Consider the following 8,906-nt stretch of genomic DNA (forward strand, 5'->3'; position numbering starts at 1 on the left):
GTATCTGTTTGAAAAGTGAAACGGCATGTTCACAATGGCAACATGAGTTAGATAAACATCTCAGAGTAAATATCCAAGACCACTTGGCCATAGTATTTTTTGAAGCACTGGAATTTTCTAGCCCACATGAAGATAGGTTGGGGGGAAATACCACACTTAATATTGCGATGCCACAATAAAACAATGTTCCTATACTGAGTAATCTCCACCCAATGGCTAATGTGAGTGTTTAATAAATACTTTACCATCCTGGAATCAAGAATCTCGCTGCTAGCACTCAAGAACATCCATTGAAGGTGGCAATCTAAATGTTATCTGCTAACTATTCAAACACTCTGCTATGTTGCGCTGCATAGAATGAGTGACTGTGGATGACAGGATGCACCCAAAGACTATAATTTTAAGCATAATTCAGCAGTGTCATAGCAGATGATTGCAAGTCAATAGCGACAGTTGTGTTGGCAGTCACTCTGCCAAGATCACTCTGCATCTGGCATGATTAATGCACATCAGCTATCACCACATGATGCACAAGGCCTGGACATGCCCTGGACATGCCCACCATATGAATCAAGTAGTCACATTGAGGGAGCTCTCCTTCTCTTGTGATTTGTGATGATGATGTAGAACCTCATTTTTTTTCACATGTCACCTTCCAGGAATGTGGTTCATTTTCATTAGTGCTTGACTACCACCTACCAACATTGCATAGAAGTTTGGTTAATACTGTAATCACAAGGGATACTCTGAAGTTACAAAAAATAAACCCTCTGATACATTTTTTGTAAAATGGGTCTAATGAATCACCTGGCAACAAATCCCCCCCTTGGCCGCATTTTGGTTATCTCACATCTTAATAGTTACCCTATGTCAGGGGTCCCCAGACTTACCGGCGTTTGGGCCGGTTCCCACCGCGCCGATCGCGCGGCGGGCCGGAGGGCGGGGGAGCGCGCGCCTGTGCGGGCTGGCGGGCAGGAGAGTGCGCGCCTGTGCGCATGCGCACAGGCGCTTACTGGCACGGCGGCGCGCTTCCAGGGTGGGAAAAGCGCCGGAAATCCGTTGTGCGCATGTGCGTGGGCCTCCCCCGACCCGGAAGTGCACCAGAAATGACTTCTTCTGGGTCAGGAGAGGCCCATACGCATGCGCACAAAGGATTTTCGGCGTTTTTTCCCCAACCTGGAAGAGTGCTGCCGCGCTGCGCACCGTAAGAGCGGGCAGCAGCGGCGGGCGGCGGGGGTCGTCGCGGGCCAGATTGGCAGGCTAATTGGGCCGCATCCGGCCCCCGGGCCGTAGTCTGGGGACCCCTGCCCTATGTGTTAGGTTTAGGAATCTGCAACAATTGGTCACTGTTTCATAATCTGACTTTCCCCCCCAACTCTAAACGTTTTTATACACTTGAATTTTAACTTTTGTTGATTGAATTTGAAATCAATGGTGTACATACATCTTAAACTTGGTGGCAGTGGAGAGTTTTTTTTTTTAGAAAAACATCCTACATTTAGTAAAGATACATATCAATATATAGTGGTGTGGTGCATCTTTGTTGCACCAGAATTTCTTTTTCTTGCGTATTTCCCTACATCATCACCAAAATGAGTTGCATCATTAACTGATTAAACTAGATCGTTCAGGCTGCTCAGACAGCATCCTTGCTGTTTAGTGTTCCTTCGGCAGCAAAATCCCCACGATGCCACCTTTACTCTGTTCTTCTGATAAAACTATCATTCTTCAACACTTCTATTTTTCATCAATTGTGCCTGTTTTAGTTCTATGCCCAGCTATAGCAGTAGAGAACAGAATGTACCTGCTATTTGAGGAGAAAGCGAGGGTCAAAAGCCTGGGAAGATGACAATTCTCAAAGAACAGCAAGTATTCCAAAATGAGCAACCTGCAGCTTCTCAAAGGAGAATGTGTCTTACTTTCTCCAGCTGTGTCAGGCATTTTACTTATGATCTATTTATGCAATCCGCTCTAATACTAGTGTCCAGCCGTTATTCCAAGTGGTGTGAGGTTTACCAACTGCTAGCCCAATGAACGGGATTATTATAGCCCTCAGAAGCTGACAGATTTGCTAGGCAGTTTGAGGATAAACTCCAGCCACCTCTGCAACAACTGAGATGCCATAGTTGTGAAAAGTCCTGATGATACATCTGATGAACTGTCTGGTCTTGCTTTCTGGGATCTGTTTCAGCATATGAGCCCTGAGGGTGCAGACAAGGCCCTTGCAGCAGTTCTGCTGACCGTGTGCCCTCCTAATTTTTGCCAGCTGGGGTCAATTCAGGCTAGTTGCAATCAGGCGGGTCTAGGGTGTGATGAATTGCATGAGGAGGAGGAACTTTCCAAGTCAAAAGAGGTGGGGGGGTGAATCATATTGGGCCCGGATATATATATATACACTAAGCCAGCTTTTGCTGCCTATGCAACTTTTCCCTCAATGCTGTATGCAAAAGCACATGAATTGGACCTTTGAAAAGCATGTCAGTAAACCATTTTTTAACTTGCAAAATGTGTGGTCTTTTCCTATGCTGGGGGAAGAAGGAAGTTTTGGAACTCACAAGGTCATATTTCAAAGGCTTAATAGTGTATGTTTACATTATGGTTACCAGATTTTTTTCAATGAATCCGGGGACACTTTTTTTTTTTTTTGAAGCTGAGTAGCAACAGGGAGTCAGTAGTGGGAATGATGAGGCAAAAGACATTGGGCCCAAGCACACATGCATCCTATATAATAAAGTCCAAGTTGTCCCTGCGTCCAAGTTGTCCCGTGTGTCCCTGGGGTACTGCGCATGTGCGCCAGGGACACAGGGATTGGAGGCAGAGACAACCGCCGCTCCGCCAACCGCCGCTCTGAAGCCCCGTCTCATGCTGGAGATGCACTGGCATGGGACAGCGCTTCCTGGGCGAAGGCAAGCAGGCAAGCTGTCTGCCTGCTTGCCGTAGCCGAGGAAGTCGAAGCGGCAGTGGGCAATTCGGCTGGGGGACTGGCTTGGCGGCGGCGGGAAAAAGGGGAGGAATTCCTCCCCTTCTTCCCGCCACCGCCAAGCCAGTCCCGGAGCCGAAGTATGGCGTGGCGGGGTTTTTCGCCATTTGCCTCCCCCTGGGGGGAAGGCAAACGGTGAGAAGCCCCCGCTGCGGGGTTGCCGGCTCTGTCGGGTGGGGGGGGGAGGGAGAAGCAGAAGATCCAATCGGTCTTCGGCTTCTCCCTCCCCCCACCCGACAGAGCCGGCAACCCCGGGATCTGTGCTTTCTGTCGGCGGTGGTGGGAGGGGAACGAACGGAGAGAAAGGGCTGCTTTCTCTCCGTTCGTTCCTCTCCCCTCACCACCGACAGAAAGGGCTGTCGGCGGCGGAGGGAGAGGAAGGAAGGAGGAGAAAGGGCTGCTTTCTCCTCCTTCGTTCCTGTCCCTCTGCCGCCGACAGCAAGGACAGGTCCACGACGAGGCGGCGGGGGGGGGGGGGGTGAGAAGCGCTCCCCCCCGCCGCCTCGCCACGCAGCGCCGACATGGGACGGGGCTTCGGAGACCTTCTCCGAAACTCCGTCCCATGCCGGCGCTGCGTGGCGAGGCGGCGGGGGGGGGGTGGAGCGCTTCTCCCGCCCCCCCGCCTCGCCTCGCACCTCCCGCATGAGACGGGGCTTCGGAGACCTCCGAAGCTCCGTCCCATGCCGGCGCTGCACGAGAGCAGCGTTCTAGCGCCCGTTTTTAAACGGGCTGAATTCCACTAGTATTGTATAAAGGTGCAAAGTCCTTCTTTTGCACCCTGTGAAACAAATGCTCTGAGTTTTTTAAAAACTGGGCAACGGCGTGTCACCCACCCGTGACCCCCGAGCCTCCCCCGATCTCCTGCCCCCTTCTCCCTTTGTTTTGACTGATCAGCGGAGGCTTGGGCGTCGCGGCCGGCCGGCCGTTGCCCAGTTTTTTTTAAAAAAAAAACACCTCTGCACATTTATGTTTCACAGGGTGCGAAAGAAGGGCTTTATACCTTGCCTGGCAGAGAAACCTCCTGGGCAACGGCTGCCTGCCCACGACTCCTGAGCCTCCCCCAATCTGTCAAAACAAAGGGGGAAGGAGATCTGTACTGCCAGACGTCCCCAGTTCCCCCTCGGCAGTGGCGGCGACAGCGAGCAGCTCCTGAAGACAGACAGAGCCAACTGAGCTACCAGGCTGGCTCCGGGTTGCTGAGGCTGCCACTGCCATGTTTCCCAGGGACAGATTTGCAAATCTGGGGACATTTCGGGGATGGGACATCTGGTAACCCTAGTTTGCATGTTTCACTTTGCTGCATATTTTGTGATTTTAAATCTAACCATAGAGTAGTTGCCCCAAACCTGGATCTTGGCATCTAGGAAGGCTCCTTTTTATACTTCATTTTTTCCTTGCTCCAACATTTCCCAGACCTCGAAACTGAGAAATTTGCCTGTTCTGTATAAGGCTGTACTTCCCCCAAATGAAATCAACACCTCTTGTTTCCCATTGAGCTACCAGCCACATAATAGGATTGTCCGTTGCACCTTCACTTTTGGAGCATCCCTGGTTCCCTGTGCATGAATTCCCAGGTCTCACAAGCTCCAATACAAGCAGTGAAGTTTGGTGATCAAGCTCACATCCTGGGGAAGCCTGTTACCAGGCTCTACATTCAAGCCAATGAGCTGCAGAAGTCTGTAATAGTAAATATGTTGTGGGATGCTCCCGACAGCCCGCTTGTGCATTGTATCCGGGGGAAGGTTTGGGCAGGTTTGCATGACGTGTCACATCACAGTCTTTCCGCCTTTGTCACATAATGATTGGCGCCTTCCAGGCATGGCTGATATGTGGGAGAGTGGCATTGTGATTGGTGACTGGTAGTATAGTTGCCAGGGACTCTGTGGGTGTTGTTGCTATGTTTGGCCTTCTTTGTTTTTTCCCTTGCTGCTATTGAGCTTTGACTTCGCTCCGTGCGGAATGTAAGATCACGGTTAGATCTTCGCCCAACATTGATTAGAATGGCAGCAATTATCGATATTCAGAACCCTCAGAATTTGAAGCATGGGGAAGCAAAAATTTTATAATTTGGCATAATATTTGGTTTAAAAGATATATATTTGTATAATTTGGAATAATTGGTTGGATATGATTGATTTGTAAGTGAAAATCTAATAAAATTGATTAAAAATAATAATATTGGCCCAACATCAGTTCTTACATCTTGACCATACAATTAGTCTCTGCAGCTGGGGTTCCTTCTTCATATATAAATCTCTAAATAATAAAAAATAAGAACTGTCTTTGGTTTCCTGATACTGAGTTCAGAACTTCAAGATTTATCTGAGGTTGATAATTCAGGGCACATTTTTTATTATGCTTTTATATTTTCTGCTGGAAGCTGCCCAACATGCCTGGGGAAACCCGCCCAGATGGATGGGATATTATTATTATTTTCCTCACATACTGAAGTCATCAAAGTTGCTGTACAACAAGATAAAAAATACAAGTTCTAAAAACAATAAAAACCATTCCTACAAACTCTAAAAATAGTAAAAACAACTTAGACAGGTGTACAATTCACCTTAGACAGGTGGTACATAATAAAGATGACTTGCCAGTGCTACTTACCTTTTAAACTAAATCACAAGTTATATTTCCTTGAATATCTTTTATTAAAAAAAAGACAACTGTACAGGTGTTTTTGTAAAATCCTAAACAGGAATGACTAACTTTTTAAGGGCTGGATGGTTTCTTGGTCAACCCTCCAGGGAGGGGGGCACATATTAAAGAAGGTGTGACCAAACTGTGAAAGTGGACATAGCTAGTTTTGTTTTGTTTCATTTAAAAGATGGTGGGGGTGTCACAAAAATCCTTTGAAATCATACTAAGGGACACATAAAGTGGTTAGATAGATACATGTTGATATTTTTAAGGGACACATTTAGGGGCCTTGACAGCTATAGCAATCTTATATAGGCATGCATGGGAACAGTGAGTACCGTAAAAGAAAAATGAATGGAATAAAGGGGAATGGCTTCATGGCATCTTGGCAGGGTGTTAATAGGAGCAGTATTTTTTTTTTAAAAAAAAACACACCTTACTACTATTTTTTAAATCAAATGTTCAGTTCTTAAGGGCCACAGAAACCCTCTTGGGGGAGCCAGATGTGAGCTACAGATCAGCCACCCCTCCTCTAAAACATTTGGGGCATAAACCACCACATTCCACAGAATAACATTGATTTTATACACATAAAACAAATTTAAAACTCTTTTTATTGCTCTGTAAATCACTTTGAGATGCTACATGGGAGGCAATTCATAACAACCCCTTGGATTGGGGCCCTTAATTTCCAAGTTTAAGGTTGCAGCCACTTAGCAGGAAATAAAAACCAATGAGACAGATTTCCAGGTACCGGTGAGTGTTGTTTAGGAATGAGGCGGAAAAAGGATATAAGAGTCGGATGAAAATGCTGAAAAGGGCATGTTTGTGATTTAAATCTATATTCTTTGAAAGTTCTCCAAACATTTCTTCATGTTTTTATATTAATTTAGCATTACGGTTTATTGTAAGGTTACTTTTCACGGTGGTGGTTTTAAAAGGAAGCCATGATATGCATTCTTACATCTGGTGGGTACCAAGCTATATCCCTAATTGCACCACCTGCTGGCAGTTATTTACCAACACGTTGTTAACAAATTTGGCATGAGCATCCAAACAACAGCTCCTGCCACCCACTTTCCTAGCTGAGTGAAAAAGGCCTTTGTTATGTACTGAGCTGAATCATAGAACAATAGGATCCAGAATCAGCAGTCTGATTGGTCCGCAGGAGCCACCCAATCCAACTCCAGGTGGAAGTGAACCCGCAACCTGATTGGCCTGCAGTGAATACGCAACCTGATGGGCCTGCAGGAGCAGCCTATCAGGTTGCTGGCAGAAGTCAATCCACAAACGGGTTGGCCCACAGGTGTAGCCCTGAAGTAGCCAATCACGCAAAGCCCATTGTGTAAATAATGTATATAAGCAGATGGTTTTGGAAAAAGGGCACTCCTCTTCTTCCCCTTGATGACTACGAGCTGAATAAAGAGCATGAAATTCACTCTCAACTCCGAGTATATTTCAGCCCTGAGTAATGCGAGTTCTGCTGCAGAGTTCCTGGTAGTCATCAGAGACAGGATACTTGGTTGGATGGACCAGCCCAAGATATTTTGCTGCTAGAGATCAATGACATGAGAAGAGCCTGAGGAATCAGGACAATCGCCCATCAAGTCCCCTCATGAGGATACACACATAGACACATGCTGTTGTCTGTCTTCGGCTTGGACCTGGACCAGTTGGCACCAGTGTTCTCAAGGGCTGGGATGGTGGCCTCTCGGCCCCATCCTCCTCTGACATATCCAAGGGTTCTTCATCCAGAAGGCCCCTCAATGGGATCTTCAGCACTCAATCTAGGGGATTCTACCTCGCCTTCTGAGCTCCTCCAGCTGTCTGGTTCATCCTCCAAGAGCTTTGGGTCAGGGCTTGCTGGCTTGGCATGATACCAAGTTTGTAATACATAAAGGCAGCAGTATGGATTGACTTTAAGTAACTCGGAAGTCTCAGAAGGGTCATGGTGACCCAACAGGAATATAGCATCTCTCTTCAATATCTCAGCCCCCTGCACTTTGGGTTTCATTGTTAAAAAATTCTGCTCTGGCCATCCATTCACTTTCTTCCGTTTCCTTTCTTCAGTGATCCCTTTCATTCAATAAAGGCCGGGATTTCATCGCTGGCATCTAATGATGTTTACGTAGTGAATGGGAAAGCAATAAAGAGTCTTCTGCTCTGCTCAGCAGGTTCTGTGCATCTGTCGCTGTGCAGAAAAGCAGCCCAGATCAAAGGCGGCTTAGCAAGATTCGGTAGCTTCGGGAGGTACATTTCCAGTGCTTTCAGTCATAGGCAGAATTGAGAAGAGGCAAGAAGCAAGGGGAAATGGATAGCATTGATCTGATGGGAGCCTCACTTTCTGTTCCTAAACTGCACCATTCGGGCAATGTTGCCTTTCCTGCCGCAAAAGAAAGTTTGGACAGCAAGAGGTATGATGCTATAGCATCTTACTGGTAAGGTGAAGGGGGATGTTAAATGGGCAGCCACCTACAAAAACATGACATTAGTTTTATTCTCTCCAATATTTCAACAGTGAAAAAACAGACACTCTGGGGTACTTGTAACATCCCTAATCTTACACCAGGAATTTCTGTATCTGTTGCACAAACCTGGAGGCTCTTTCCTGCTTGCTCTGTGTATTTACTCTGCAATACACTGCCCTTGCCTGAAGAAACTGGAGGCAAAAATCCAAAAACACTGTGAAAAAAAATAGATTTATCTTTTGAAATGTATCCAATGTGTTTGGAGCTGCTGATCTTTCTGAAAGGTATTCTGCCCACTATGTTAAGAAGTAGGCTACCTTTGTCTATTTTTGTACTGTAACAGTCAATGATGAATGGAATGTGTTATCATGTAACAATGGATCTGCTTGAACTACTGGAGGATAGCATTCCAGGTTGAAACTCAAAACATGTTAAGAAGCAATCAGGGGCGGCCCTACCACGAGTTAGATAATGAGGCAGGTGCCTCAGGCAGCAAATATTGAAGGGCAGCAAGTGGGGGAAGCTCTTTGTGTGTGTTTCATTTCATTTTTTTTCATTTCACTTTTGATTTGTATACCACCTTTCTATATTGCTACACACAAGGTGGTTACAGCAACAAAATAAACAGCAAAGAACACACACCTAATAATAATAATCTGATCCAACACAGAAAGTCATAATAAAACGCAAGTTTAAAATGGAATGACTTATATCAAATAAATTAATATTCAACCATTTATTAGAATATATTAGTACACAATAAAATTAACTCTTAAAACATCAGCAAATAATAAATAACCGGAAATTCACTCTTA

This window comes from Zootoca vivipara, chromosome 9, assembly GCF_963506605.1.
Source record: "Zootoca vivipara chromosome 9, rZooViv1.1, whole genome shotgun sequence".
Taxonomy (NCBI): domain Eukaryota; kingdom Metazoa; phylum Chordata; class Lepidosauria; order Squamata; family Lacertidae; genus Zootoca; species Zootoca vivipara.